The 16,543-nt window shown below is 40.7% G+C and overlaps 1 pseudogene; it reads right to left on the reverse strand.

Annotated features, from left to right (window-relative positions):
• LOC129047456 (ADAMTS-like protein 3) overlaps positions 1 to 16,543 on the reverse strand; it is a 126,034-nt pseudogene that overhangs the window by 53,303 nt on the left and 56,188 nt on the right.

The raw sequence follows: 16,543 nt of genomic DNA on the forward strand, positions 1-16,543 counted from the left end.
AGATTGCACCATTGCACTCCAGCCTGGGCAACAAGAGCAAAACTCCATCTCAAACAAACAAAAAAAAAGAGTTACCTAGCGTGGCACTGTACAGAACAGGGTCTGCACAATTTTTCAAAAGTAGGATAGTAAGGTTTGCTTCAAGTTCATCTGTCATTCTGTAGGAGCAGTGAGGGATTTTGGAAGTCAAAAAAAGGAAAAGTCAATGGGTAGCAACACTGATTCTGCAGCTGGAGGACTGTCTATACACTACTTTGCAAATGGGGGTGAGAAAAACGCAGTATGCCGGTAAGCAAAAGTAGAAAAAGCAAATGTAGGAAATTAATGCAAATTTTTTACAAAGGAAGGCAGGAACACAGCAGAGCTTTGCCTTGTTGAGAACAATCGGCTGCAAACTCAAAACTGACTCGCATGCCTTGAGCTGTTAGGCCACATTACTAAAGTCTCTGATTGCTGAATCTGCAAATGAGTATCTTCAGCCCTTAGCTCCTATGCAGAAACCTCTGTTCCCAACCTGAGGTATGTTTATTTACTGGCCTAAATTGCCTTTACCTCAAAAGACCATGGTAACAGGCCGACTGACAAATAATGTGTGCTTCTGTGCTCATTGGCAGGGCTAGCTTTGGAACAGCACGCAGGAGATGGGACTATGTCACACAGCATCTAATAACAAATATCTGTCCAGATGTTCTCGAGCATCATAGTGTAACTCCCATTTTCTGCCCTTTATACTGCCTCTAAGAAATCAGGAGGCTGGTGAGGATAAAACAGTCATCTGCCTTCTGACTCTGTAGTGGGACATCGGACACTGAAAAGCAGAGGCGTTAACCACAGGCATGGGCCAGCGGCCACCTGGGGAGTTTGGTAGCCTACAATTGCCCAGATTTACCCCTCAAAATTCTAGGGTGGGGCCTGAGGATTAGAATGTGGGACAAGTTCCCCAAGTGCTCCTGATGTGCACCCTGGGTTAGGAACCATGGAGCTGGCTGGGCTCTGCCAAAGGGAAACAAGGGGTAGGTTGGCTGAGGCAGTCTTTGCTCCCCTCTGGCTCCATTTCTGTGCTACCTTTGTTCCCTGTCCCATCACTCTAAGCCTCGGTGCGCCTCTCGCCTCATGCTCATCTAGCTGTCCTTGGAAGACACTTTGGGAGAGTGGTTAAGCACATGAACTCTGAGGTCAGAACCATCTTGACCACTCGCCATTTGTGAGACCTTGACCAAGGTGCTTAATTTCACTGAGCCTATTTCTCCATTTGTTAAATGGGGGGTGGAGGGGTATAGTAGTACCTACCTTGTAGGGTTATGTTAAGAATAAATAATGTCATACATGACAAATACATAGCACAGTGTAAGCATACAAACTCTGGGGGCCACTATTATTATCATTTTCCCAATAAGTATTTTTACTAATAATCCCAGTGCTCTCAGCTGGTCAGCAGGTGTCAGGTCTCCTGGGTGACCCCGGGTGTTGCAGTGCTTGGCTACCAATAAGCTGCTTCTGATTTTAATTCACATTCCTCAAGGACTGCTGCCATAGGGATGCTGGTCTAAGTGGGCTCTTCAATTCTGTGTAGGTCAAGTCAACACACCTTTACTGGAAACATATTGGGTGCCAGGTACTGGGCCAGGTGCATGAGGTTCTTGAGGAGCTCACATACCAATGAGGGGGTCAATGCACAAACTAAACCTCCCTCTTGCAGGCTGTGACAGTAACATGTTAAAAGGCAACCAAGTAGCAGTTCATGGGAGATAAGAGGAAACTTCACACCAACTCATTCTTGTGGTATATCTAAAATTTCCTGGGTCCTTTAAGAATAAAGACAAGCCATCACTGTCAAGCCTTTCATTAAAAGTTTGGAAAATTGCTTCATATAAGTTCCTGGGACTTGTTTCTCTAAACTCCATTCAATCCTAATATCTATTTTTTTTTAAAACAACGAACAACTTACACATACACTTAATAGATTTTCAGAGCTAGAAGAGGTCATATAAATTGTCCATGCTCACTGGACAATTTAACTGAAAAAGTTGAGGCACCAGTAAATGAAGCATCTTGCCTAAGAAGATAGATTGTTAGAGGTCAAACTGAGGTTATTTCCCCAGTCTTTGGCTTCCAGTCCAGTTCTATTGCACAATATCATTTAGTCCCACTGAAATCATAACAGGAAGCAGAATCATCTCCAGCGAAGGCCATGTATTCATTTGTTCAACATTAACTGAGCTCCTAGGATGTGTTCAGTACTGCACTAGCACTAGGAATAAAATGGTGAACACCACAGACATGGTGCCTGCTCTTGCAAAGCTTACTAGTGGGAGAGGCAAATTAAACAAATAAATGAAATAACCACTTCTTTCCCTCAAGGCTAAGCAAGAACTAAACAGAAAAGAGAAGGGCCTACTTTACGTAGAGTGGTCAAAGAAAGCCTCTCTGAGGAGGCGACACTTGTGCTCAAGGTTGAGAAAGAGGTAACTACGTTGAAGAGCAGGGAGACACATGTTCCAGGTTCGGGGATGGGTTGGTGCAAAGGCCCACGGGGAGAATGGGCACCTGACATTCTGGAATCTCCCAGAAAGCCAGTGTAACTGGAGATTAGGGAATGAGGAGCAGATGGCAGCACATGATGTAACACAGGGGCCAGATGATACAGGCTTTAAAGGCTTTGGAGAGGGATGCGGATTTTATCATAGGTGTAAGGCGATTCATGAAGAGGCCAGGGAGTTCTTCACAGTCTGTCTGCTTCTCCATGTAAAATACAATCTATGACATTCCTTCGCAACACAGTCTACATGCTATTTTTCCATTATCTCTCTTCATGCACGGGGCCAGAAGACACACAAAAACATGTAAAAGAGCTAGGCAAGGACTAGAACTCAGGAGTCTTTATTTCTAGACACAGGGTCTTCCTTCCAGGCCACACTCTCCCTTGCTGAATTAAATGGAGGAGGGGGCAACTTTTAATTCCATTAAAAGGAACAGGGTCTTTGGTTTGAATATTCCTTTCTCAGCCACAGTTCTGATAGAAGAGTATGACCAGCCAGAATCTCACCCTAGAAAGACGAATGTGGAGGTAGAAAGAGATGATGTGGGAAGACAGGAGAATGAAAACCAATCCATGTTACCATGTTAGCAGACCCTTTATATCCTATACAATCTTCCTTGTTATGGAATAAGTTAAATTTGTAAATGGTTTTTGGGAGTGACAGTCAAAGGAGACATGAACAGTGGATGAAGGGAAAAACTCTTAAGAATTACCCCGTGAGGCAGCCCTACGATCCACCTAGCCCAGGATTCTATTTGTGTCAAGGAATCCATTAGAAGAGTGTGTTTATCTTCATACTGTCAAAACTTGAGCAAAATGCTGGTGTTCCCAGTTGGCCTTAGGTATCACTGTATCAATAGGCTTGGCTGCCACCATGTAAAAATGGACAAAAAGCTTAGAATAGACAAGCAGATCTTGTTTATTTGCCTCACACATGTGTGCCCTGATGTGGACAAGACCAAAATAAGGAACAAATTTGGAAATACAACTAAGTTTCTAAATGCCAAGTCAAGACTCTCTAAACAGATATGTTTGTTGTTGTTTTTAGAGCTTTCTCTCTTTAATACCTGAGTGGCCTCTAGTTTTCTTTTCCAACATCCAAAGCTGTTTATGTTGGTTGTCAGTTCCGTCTCTCTCCTTCTCCCTCTGAACAGGAAATCTGTGTGTTGTATCTGGATAAATTTCTGATTTTTTTCATAGCAAAGGTTTTGGCTCCAGGCTCTTACACCTTGTGTCTGCCTCACCGCGTGATGGAAATGATATCCTGTATGCAGCCTTGTGCACTTGCTCCAGTGCAGGGCTGTGCCAACAGCATCTCATTGCCATGTCCTGACTCAGGGTGAGTCCCAGGGAAGATCGGAATGAATTCTTGGCAAGGTGTGGATGTAGGAGCTGCGTGGATTCTGCAGGCTGCAGTGATGCACACTCAGGGGGAGACATGGCTTCATTTCCCACATTTCTTTCACACAAAGCATGATTATAGGGAACTGCTTCCATATGGCCTAGGGAAAAATCCCAGCCAAAAACAGCTTCAGCTGGTCAGTTTCCGTGCTGTAACAGACGTGACGGGGCCATAATTAGAATCAAGATGGTGAAGGACTGTGTTTTCTCGCAGGCAGGAATCTTTGCTACCTTTAGCCTTAGCTCAAGCACATGCATACGGAACCTGATAAAATGCCAGCATCCTGTGGGATCTTCCTGGCTTATACCATGTCACTCATGCCCTGCACTGAAGGATCTGTGCCCTCCAGTTCCCCTTTCTATGTAGAAATTGATTTAAAAAAAAAGGACATTTTAGGGGTTCTTAACCTGGAATGTCCTAACAGGCATCAGGGGTCTGAGAACCTCACAAAAAATCAGAATGGCAAATGTGGGGCTTATAAGTACACATATATTTCCCTGGAAAGAAAATGCATAACTTTTAATAGATTCTCAAAAGCATATGTAATCCAAAAGCTGAAAATCAAGAGAGAGAGAGAGAGAATAATGAACTACCTTGCATTTCAGTACCTGTTCTGCACACTTCTCCAAATAAGACTGCCCTTTTTGGCACAACTTCATTTGGCATTTATCCTGGTTCAATTAGAATTATCTCAAGTTCTAATCTTTCTTGGACCCTGAGAAAACGAGGTATTTTCTGATGAGATTTCCAAACTTTCTAAGAGCAATACTAACTCTACACACTTCCATTACAGCCTGATCTGGCTACTGTCTTTCTCCCTTACTCCCCTCATCCACATGCCTTCCTGAAGGAACACTTCTCAGTATAGCCTGTCTCTTCAAACTGTGTTCACTGATCTGAGTCCTAAAACTTTGGTTTGTCCTACAATTCACTCTGTTTTCACACTTTCAATGTTGTCCTCCATACCAAGCAGTAGCTCTCTTGAAATCAATCCCCAGATGGACTGATTGTTGACTTTCAAATATGTTTACGAATACCCACATTTACATTTAAAGTATATAAGAGGTATTGAAAGGGGCAAAGTTCCCTTATCCCCCTCCCAGGGCATGCAACAGGAGGAATGGCTCGCTTCTTCTGTGCCCAGCAGCTCAAGCCCCTAGGGGGAGCATGCAGACGGGCAGGTTATGGGGAGGTTGGGGCTCCAACCCCAAGGCAGCAACTAGAGTTGAGTGTTTACAGCTCCCAAAGTTCCAGCGTGTGTTACAGTGTGCTCTTTCAGCTTAGCTGTCCGCAGGTGGCTTGTGTTAATCAGCTCAGTTAGAACCTCTGCCTTATCTCAAGGACAGAGGGCTTTCTGTATCCCAGGGCTTTCTGTATCCCTTGCCACTCCATCCCCCTTCTGCCTCCCCATCCATCTGCTGAGAGCTACCTCCACCGTTCAACAAACCTTTGCACACATTCTCCAAGCCCATGTGTGATTCATTTCTTCCAGTACCATGGGCTTGGAGAATGAGTGCAAGGTTTTATTCAATGGTGGAGGTAGCTCTCAGCAGATGGATGGGGAGGGGAAGAGGGATGAAGTGGGAAGGTAGTCTTCCCCTGGTGTCCCTTAGCAGCTGGGCTCTCGTCTGTCCACCCTCAGCCAAATTTCCCTCTGCGTCTGTGTCGTTCCACTGTCAACAGCCTGTCGGTGTCTGTGTGTTTTTCTGCCAATGTGTTCCTCTCAACACCCAGTCACTCGTGTGTGTGACTGCTAGGGTCTTGGGGTTTTTATAGGCACAGAATGGGGGGCATGGCAGGCCAGAGTGGTCTTTGAAAATGCAACATTTGGGTGTGAAAACAGAGTCCCTGTCCTCACCCAGGCCCTTCAATTTCCTGCCGCCATCCCATATCAGTGTGACATCCTTTGGTATCCCAATGAGTAATAGTTTTAACAAAAACGCAGCTAGCATTTACTGAGTACTCTCTAGTTACTGTGCTATTTGGAGTTCTCAACATGGGTTGATCTTTTAAATCCTGACAACAGCTCTACAAAGGCAGTACTGTTGTTATTCCCAGTTTAAAATTAGAGATCCAAGATACCCATGGAAGTGAAATAAATTAAATAACTCTGCACAGCTCATAAGCAACAGACCCAGGACTTAACCCTGGAAGGCTGGCTCCAGACCCCAATTTCTTAACCACTTCCCAATATTTCCTTTCATAATTAGTTATGGGAGATGTTTCTTAACATTTCTCATCCTTGGTTTCCTCATCTGTAAAACAGGCAGGACATTATCCAAATTATAATGTAAGAATGCTGGTAGAATTAAATGATAAGTCTGAAGAGAGCTTTGGGAATTACAAAGCATGTGATCAACATTAGTAATAGCAGAATGGATAGAATGCTAACTACTTGGTTTCCTGCCTCCTGGAAGCCAGGGTGTCACACACCGTAATTCTGGTCAACGAAGCAAAATTCCCTGGGGAGAATATCCTTTCCTGGATAAAGAACACAGTATTTAAAAAAATGCTTTTCACACTATGTTCTTCCTTATTATCTGGGATGTGGATGTAACATCTCAATGTCCAATAATGACTTTGCAGCCACGGAGGCAAAAGCCACCCTCTAAGGGTGTGAAGAAGAGAGAAAGGTGCCTGGTTCCTGAAGGACACGGTAAAACAGCATCCCCAGCCTTAGCTGCCTACTCCAGGCTTTTTATTAGAAAAGATTTATAAACTCCAATGCTTCTAAGTTGAGTTTTCTGTGATTTCCAGTAGAATACATTTCTCATGGGTATACCACCATTCAAAGCCACCTCCTTCATGAAGTCCAGAAATTGGAACCTCCATGAATTCATGGTCTCCAATCTCAGCTAGGCCCTTACAGCTACTCTTCTATCTTTGTACTGTTGTTGATGGCTCCTTCTTCTTTCCTTCATGGGAACAGGCTCAAGTCTCTGAGCCCTCACTCCTAGTGGCCAACTCTATCTCCTAATGAAGAGCCAAATAAAGACGATAGGCTGGAACACCTCACGGTGTTCTCCAACTAACCCTGTAGAGCTATGTAGTTGTTGACAGGGTATTGGTCTGTTCCTCTCCTCTTGTCCTGAGCAAATCCTTCCCTCTATACATTCTCTTTACTCATCAACCCATTGCAATCAAGCTTTGATTTCAGCCTGAAGTTCATCAAAATCACTCTTGTTCACATCACAAATGATCTTCAAATTGCCAAAGACAAACTTTTGGGCCCTTATTCCAGTTGAACTCATAAGAGCATTTAACATTGCTGGCCACCCCCACCTCATTTTTGGAATTACTTATTCTTTTGGGGTCATGGTACTGCTCTTGCTAAGTTCTGCATTTACCTACTTACTCTATTCATTCCTTCTCAGTTGGATTCCCTTAAACGTCTTCCCTGGCTAAATGCTTTGACTTCAGCTTTTCCTCAGGATGCAATTATTGGCTTCCTCTTATATTCTATATACTCTCTTTGGATGAACTCACCTACATTTATAACTGAATACCACCAACAAGGGGTTTTGCTATCAGCCATGATAAACTAGCACGTTTCAGATAAACCCTCCAACCATAAACAAAATATAATCACATCTGTTTGCAGGCGTCAGAAAGATACTTGGGCATTGGATACTTACGGGGTGAAAATTCTGGAGAGAATAAAATTCAGGGAGGTAGACGCTCACCTCTGTTATGTGTCTCCTCTTCATGAATTCCTTACCCAAATGAATAGCAAACATGTCCACCCAGCTGCACAAGGTGGAAAATTTGGGCCATTCTAGCTGCTTCTTTTCTCTTATAGCTGTCATTCAAAGAATTACCAAACTCTGTTCATTCTACATGCTAAAGATCTCTCCAGCTGTTCCTTCCTCTATGTTTCCTGCCACGCTACCCTAGATCAAGGCCTCATTATTTTAAACACTCTTGAATAGTTTGAAAGACATTTCCTATTTGGACTCCCTGCTTCCAAGCTCATCTGACAGGTAATCCAGCCTCCGTACGCCACCAGAATTATTTTACTAAAACACTAACCTAACCATATCACTCCACTGCCTAAATCGCTTTGATGGCTCCACTTAATCTGAAAAATAAAACACAATAATGAAGGCTTTGACTCCGAATGCCATTCTGTCTTATCTTCTACCCTATTCAATGTACAGTCAGGCCTGAACAACATATTAGGAGTTCCTCAAAAAACCCAGGCTCTTCTCCAGTGTCACGCCATGAACTTTGTGTTTCCTCTGCCTGGAAAACCCTCCACCCTCCTGTAATGCTTTCCCCATTTGGGAAAATAAGTAAGATGCCGACTTTACAAGTTACATCAAACTAAATTCAAATGAATAAAAGATTTAAAATCAAATCTTTGGCTGAACTCACCTACATTTATAACTGAATACCACCAACAAGGGGGTATTCAGAAAGAATTATTATAAAGAAAAACAAAACCATAAAAGTACTGGCAGAAAACATACATGAATGATTTTTGTTTCCTTTAAGGGAGTGGTTAACAAACCTGAGGGCCAAATTCAGCCTTCAGGCTATTTTTGTAAATAAAGTTTCATTGGAATGTAGCCATGCTGATCTATTTACAGGTGTCTCTGTGTGCTTTTACACTGCAACAGCTGTGTTGAGTAGTTGAGACTATATGGCCAGCAAAGCCTAAAATATTTATTATCTATCCCTTTACAGAAAAAGTTTACTGATTCCCCAAACTAAAGGATGTTTTAAAAGACAGACATTATTAAAATGAAAAGATGGAAATTTCCAAATACATAATACTTAGAAACTTAGAAACTCTAATTATACAAAATTGAAAGTCAATGAACAAACTGGAACCATATTTGAAATAGGTATGACAGAAAAAATGTTAGTATTGGTGATATATTAAAAGCTCTCAACAATGAAGAAAAGATCTACATCCAAATAGGAAAATTGATAAATGGCTTCAATAGCTAACTGAGAAATTACAAACTATAAATGGTCAACAGATACACAACAATATTTTCTAGCTTGTTAGCAGTCAAAGGAAGACAAATAAAGGAAATTATTATTTCACGATTTACCTGAAAAATTGGTAAATACATATTTTTAAAACAGTAATACCCTGCATTGGCAAAGGTTCAAAGAAACAGGTCCTCTTCGAAGATATAATGGGAACAAAAGTTTGATACACACTTTTTGGAAGAAATTTCACTTTTAGAAAGTTGGTACAAAAGCTACTTCCAACTAAAAAAGCTTAGCATTCAGAAAATGTTATTCACATAATTGACAAATGGGATCTGATTAAACTAAAGAGCTTTTGCACTGCAAAAGAAACTACCATCAGAGTGAACAGGCAACCTACACAATGGGAGAAAATTTTTGCAACCTACTCATCTGACAAAGGGCTAATATCCAGAATCTACAATGAACTCAAACAAATTTACAAGAAAAAAACAAACAACCCAATCAAAAAGTGGGCGAAGGACATGAACAGACACTTCTCAAAAGAAGACATTTATGCAACCAAAAGACACATGAAAAAATGCTCATCATCACTGGCCATCAGAGAAATGCAAATCAAAACCACAATGAGATACCATCTCACACCAGTTAGAATGGCGATCATTAAAAAGTCAGGAAACAACAGGTGCTGGAGGGGATGTGGAGAAACAGGAACACTTTTACACTGTTGGTGGGACTGTAAACTAGTTCAACCATTGTGAAAGTCAGTGTGGCGACTCCTCAGGGATCTAGAACTAGAAATACCATTTGACCCAGCCATCCCATTACTGGGTATATACCCAAAGGATTATAAATCATGCTGCTATAAAGACACATGCACATGTATGTTTATTGCAGCACTATTCACAATAGCAAAGACTTGGAACCAATCTAAATGTCCAACAACAATAGACTGGATTAAGAAAATGTGGCACAAATACACCATGGAATACTATGCAGCTGTAAAAAAGGATGAGTTCATGTCCTTTGTAGGGACATGGATGAAACTGGAAACCATTATTCTCAGCAAACTATCACAAGGACAAAAAACCAAACACCGCATGTTCTCACTCATAGGTGGGAATTGAACAATGAGAACACATGGACACAGGAAGGGGAACATCACACCCCGGGGACTGTTGTGGGGTGGGGGGAGGAGGGAGGGATGGCAATAAGAGATATACCTAATGCTAAGTGACGAGTTAATGGGTGTAGCACACCAACATGGCACATGTATACATATGTAACAAACCTGCACGTTGTGCACATGTACCCTAAAACTTAAAGTATAATAATAATAAAATTTAAAAAAAAGAAAAAAAGAAAATGTTATTCTAGCAATAGATGGTCTAAAATACATCTTGTATGATGGTAATAACGTGTTGGGTTTAAAACCTACTTTTCTCAGGAGAAACGTGTGACTTCGATTGTCCCCGTACGAGCCTGCAGGTGAAGCCATCGCTGGCACAGACTCCACAGTTGTCCTCCTTGGCATTGCTTCCCAGTTGCCAATCGCAGCCCACTGCCTGCCAACAGAAGCATGGCGGTCAGTGGTGCCCAAAGCCAGGGGAGGGGGAGCTCCCTTCATTTCAGGAAGCTTAGTTGTGATGTAATTCTTAAATGTACAGTTTGGCTCTCTTTTATGAGAACATAGTTTTATAAATGTAAATAATATAATGTCTTACAGGATAGTATCATTTATACGATGCTAATGCAAGGCTGAAATATTAATATTAAGATTTGAAGCTGTCCCTCCATATCCCCTCTCTTTTCTATTTATATTTTTATTCAGATTTCTGTGCTTTATTTTTCAAGACAAGATCTCACTCTGTTGCCCAGGTTGGAGTGCAATAGTGGGATTGTGGCTCACTGCAGCCTCAACCTCCTGGGCTCAAGTGATCCTCCCACCTCAGCCTCCCAAGTAGCTGAGATCACTTCAGCCTGGGAGGTTGAGTCACAGGCCTGCGCCCCAACACCTAGCTTTTTAAAATTTGATGTAAAGACAGGGTCTCCCTATGTTGCCCAGGCAGGTCTTGAATTCCTGGGATCAAGTGATCCTCCTGCCTTGGCCTCTCAAAATGCAGGGATTACAGGCATGTACCACACTGCCCAGCCCAGGTATTTTTATGCCTATAAAATAAACAGAACATTACAGACGTTTCCTCTCTCCCCAGCCCTACACTTGTCCTATTCTCTCATTTCCTCCCCAAAACAACCACTGTCCTAAATTTGATGTCTAACCTTCTGGTTCATAGTTTTACTTTAAATATCTGTTTTTCTATTTTTACTTCTATCTCTAAATCCCTATATCCCTATATTAATAGCTGTCTATAGTCTTTATCTATATCTTTATATCTCCTTGTCTTTATCATTAGCTGTACCTATGCCTATGTATCTCTACCTCTGTCATTATATCTATTTATTTATAAACAATTTTTAAAATATAAAAAATAATTAAAAGGAGAGATGTCTCATATAAAATATGTGTTTATACTGCTATCTTTCCTTCTGTCATTTTTCATGTGTACATATGTGTATTTGCTAGATTGTAAGATTCCTTATATGAGAAAAAAGATCATGTCTTATGTTTTTTTTTTTCTTAAGCATATATTTTACATAATGTGTAAATGACAATAATATCAACTGATTTGGTGGTTTATCTCTTTCTTCCTTCCCATATTCATCTAACTTTATTTATAAACCTGGTGTTTAAGTGCAGGGACTTTGGAGGAAGAAAACACCCACGTACAAACCTGGATCCACCCACCAACCTTTTAAGGGGCAGGATGTTGAAAAATTCAAACTCTCAGAGACTCGTTTTCCTCAACAGTAAAATAGAGATAATAATACCAACATATACTTCACATAGGGCCTAGTGAGGATTCAATGAGAAAATATATGCAAAATTCTTAGTATAATGATCCAAACACTATAAAGGATTCAATAAAAGAGGGCCAATGTTATTATTTCTCTCTGTTTTTCATCTGATTTTGACTCCCGGGTAGCCCTCATGCTTCAGCTTGGAGGTGTTGAATCAGGCTCTACATCCAAGCTGTTGAAGAAGAAAGGAAACTAGAGGAAGCTGAGACAATGATTTACACACTATTCTTTCCAACATTTTGGTGTTGAATCAGACTCTACATCCAAGCTGTTGAAGAAGAAAGGAAACTAGAGGAAGCTGAGACAATGATTTACACACTATTCTTTCCAACATTTTGGTGTTGAATCAGACTCTACATCCAAGCTGTTGAAGAAGAAAGGAAACTAGAGGAAGCTGAGACAATGATTTACACACTATTCTTTCCAACGTTTTGGTGTTGCAGGGAAAGAGAAAGATCAAGTGAAAATTTCAGGGAGAGGTAGTAAGTTTCAAGGAAGTTTAGAGAATAGCTTATGATTAGAGATATTTCCAAATTCACGAAGAGCTATCATGAGGAAAGGGTCTACTTTTGTTCTGTGTATTTCCAAATGGTGAAAGCTACAGGTTTAAGCATAATTTGGTTCAATATGAGAAAGTTTGAAAAGTCAGAGATATCTAATAATAAGTATTCAATCATAGTCTAGGAGACGTCTTGGTGGAAAAATTGTAGGGGGGATTAAATTATTGGATGAGTTGCTTAATCCAATGACTTTTGAGATCCTTTAATCCTGATTATATGATTTTATAAAGATAGTAATACAATATTAATAATTGCTGATTTGTATTGAATGCTTAGCATGTACCTGGCATTATGCCACGAATATTGTACACATTATTTAATCTTCAGAGCAATTTTATGATGCAGGTGATACCTTTAACTCTATTTTATAAATAAGGAATCTAAACATTACTGAGTAAATGATTTGCCAATATTACACAGCTAGTATATAGTGTTGGTAATGGTTTTAAAACCCAAGTTATCTGACTCAGAATCTTAACACTACATTACAACTTCCTCTACCTTAAGTATCAGCAGATAGACAACAACAACAAAAGCCCAGTTACACAGGCCATTAAATTAATATTTACCAGTACATGTGGAACAACTTAAGAGTGAATGATTTTGGAAACACACTTGCATGGTCAAGATTCAATCAATGAGTAATTTGTGTTCATGTAACTTTCTCCAAGGGGAGTAATACCACTATTAAATTATAGAAACACTGCCCCTGGGCCAGACTCTGTCCTCACACATTCATGTCCCTGAGCACTCTGCATTTCATGAGACTGAGAATCACTCTCTATCTGGTCATCGAGGAAGGATGTGGGCTTAGGAGCTAGGAGGGGCTTGTTTTGAAGAGTGTTTAAGGCCTTGCAAGATCTCGGGCAATTGAATACCTCCCTGAGCACTTATAATTTTTTTTAAGTTACAATTCATCCAAATGTTATAGCAAGATAAAGCATGTGAAAACATCACAGAAAAATGATATTTGAAAAGAAAGTCTTGCCTTGTGATTCATAAGGAATAAGCCAGAAATGCCTTTGAAATTGAGGGGCTACTGAATTTTGGCTTTCATATCCCATCATAATCAACAATAAGCAACTTTTTTTTTTTTTTTTTTTTTTTTTTGAGACAGAGTCTCGCTGTGTCGCCCAGGCTGGAGTGCAGTGGCACGATCTCAGCTCACTGCAAGCTCCGCCTCCCGGGTTCACGCCATTCTCCTGCCTCAGCCTCCCGAGTAGCTGGGACTACAGGCGCCCGCCACCACGCCCAGCTAAGTTTTTGTATTTTTAGTAGAGACAGGGTTTCACCGTGTTAGCCAGGGTGGTCTCAATCTCCTGACCTCGCGATCTGCCCGCCCCAGCCTCCCAAGGTGCTAGGATTACAGGTGTGAGCCACCGCGCCCAGCCCAACAATAAGCAACTTCTTAAAAATTGCCTGAAGTGTTTCCAACTTCTATGACATCATCTGAAGTCATGATCTCTAATTATAGTGATTTATTAACTACTAATTGATGGATATATCAGTAAAATTTATTAACATCTATTAAATAACCATTTTCTATACTGCCAGAAACTACAGAGTATAAATTAATAACATAAGATTCTTACCTTACAGTGTAGTTAATGAGACAAGTTACACAAGATAGTGGATGACATAAACAAATATTTAAAATATATGAGTAGTGCTTTTTGGAATAAATATTCATCTATAAATCATCACTTCAGCTAAAAATTTTTTCACAGTTCCTGCATATGATTTCCTGATCAGCTAAAAGATAATACTTAAATAAGTGTCACTAGTCCAAATGAAGCAAAATATGAATTTTTCAGAGCAGTCAAATTTAATCATTCAAGAACAAAATATTTTTTTTTTAAATCAACTGTTTGAAATCTCTGCAAATTGGAATCTAACTTGGGGGAAAAAATCTGACATTTCTGCCTTAAAAATCAGAGTATATGGAGCTGTGCTAGTCAGTGGGAATACTCAAAAACATTTTGTTTCTTTCAGCCCACAGAAGGTCTGCACTTCTCCATCCCCTTTGAAGTTAGGTATGGTCATTAACTAACTTTGGCCAATGAAATATGAGTCTAAGTGATCTGTGTCACTTCTATAAGAAGATTTAAGGGTCTGTGTCTGAGTCTCATGTTCCCCTTGCACTATTGCAGTTATTATGTAAAAAATATGTCCAAATAAAGCCTACCTCAGCCTGAGTATCCAAGACGTTCTAAGAGCTGAGGCTCCTGTTGACCACTGTTGGACAAGTGGCATCAGCAAGAAGTAACCTTTAATTGTTTTAAGCTACTGAGCTTTGGGGGTTGTTGGTTACTGCAGGAAAACCTAGCCTACACTATACAGGACTATAATATAACCATTAATTGATAAAGCATGGTTATTAACAGGAAGACGATTTTTAAAATTGGAAGTTTCACATTAAAATCCAGTTTTCCCGCTTCTCTTGACAAAAACAAAAATGAAACAAAACTTCCGACATGTTTATACATAGTTGCTCCCTTCACAATGAGCATGTATCCCCCAGTTCACCACTATAGTCACCAGCCAATGTGACTACATCTGGGCAGTTTCTCTCTGGGGCAGTATGTAGACATTTGAGTTTTAATCCCTGTACTAAGCCATCTAAGCATGAATCATCTGTTGAACTGACTGTTCTTTACCGAACTATATCTCATTTTCAGTTACAAACTTCAGCTACACTTGTACCAATACAGAAAGTATCATCAATATGGCCCAATAATTAAGAAATTGGATTCTGGAATTAGGTTGTCTGGGTTCAAATTCCAGCTCTACCACTTCCTAGCTATGTGCGATAGACTGAATGTGTCTGCACCCAAAATTCATATGCAGAGACCTAACCCTCGAGTTGATGGTATTAGGAGGTGAAACATTTGGGGGGTGATTGGTCATGAGGGTGCAGCCCTCATGAATAGGATTAGTACCCTTATAAAGGATACCCTGGATACCTCCCTCATCCCTTCTGCCATGTGAGGACACAGCCTCTATGAACCAGGAGGCAGGAAGCAGACCCTCACCAGACACTGAATCTGCCAGCACTTTAATTTTGGACTTCCCAGCCTCTAGAAATGTAAAAAATAAATTTCTGTTGTTAATATGCCACCCAATCTATGGTAGCTAGTGATAGCTGCCCAAACTGACTAAGATACTATACTGTACAACTTGGGCAATTTACTTAGCCTCTTCAATTTCCAGTTTCTTTATCAACAAAGTGGGGAATAAATACTGTACCTACTTGATAGGATTATGATGAGCTAACAGTAAAGGGCTTCCACAATGCCTGATACCTGGGCTAAGCACCCAGTGTTAGTTGCTATTATTTTTATTTTTATTCTAAATTCTAAGTGGTTTCTTCATCTGCACAGCTATCAGGGAATTCAATAAACATGAATGACAAATCAAACTTGGTCTGCAGAGCTGGTACCAACCAGGTCGTGCCTCTAATAAAAATCAGACCTCCAAAGCAGAAGCAAATTTAATTCAGTGAGCACCACTGTCTCAGGCTGTCTGCTGTACTCAGGTTAATGGAAAGTTGTTCCCAAGAGCATTGTGACATGTTCATTTAAATGAGAAAACTATACAGACATTTACAAGACTTACGTGTAATCTATGCCAAGTAGTCATTATGGCTCACATCAGTGATCCTGGGGCAAGCAGAAAGAATCACCAGGAAGCAGGAAGTAGGCCAGCACCAGACACTGAATCTGCCTAACTGATGCCCATGGCCACATGGCACAAGACAGGACATTTATGTGAACATTATCCTGTTGAAGGAAAGATACTGAATTCTACCAAGAAGTGTCTAAGTCACTTCTGAGGAAGAACATATAATTATTTGATTCAAATCACCTAGCCAAAAGAGCATCCAGCTTTCAGCAACCAGGGTATCACTCCTCATCACCCAAAGAACTGGCTTACTCATTAGAATCACAAAAACGTGATTAGAAGCACTCATTTAAAATGCACTAATTCATACTGAAACCACCTTTATCCTGCAAGCCCCTTTAAACCCTGGAAACTCCTGGAGCCAACTAAGCAACTGGACTTAGACCATTAATAAGAACAGGGGGTGGTGAGTAGTGAGCAGAAGGGTAAATGCGGGAAGGGGAGTTCATGTTGACTGCAGGCCTCTTGTGTGTCAGCTATTGTGCTGGGCACTTAGCATGT

This window comes from Pongo abelii, chromosome 16 (genome assembly GCF_028885655.2).
Source record: "Pongo abelii isolate AG06213 chromosome 16, NHGRI_mPonAbe1-v2.0_pri, whole genome shotgun sequence".
NCBI classification, from domain to species: Eukaryota; Metazoa; Chordata; class Mammalia; order Primates; family Hominidae; genus Pongo; species Pongo abelii.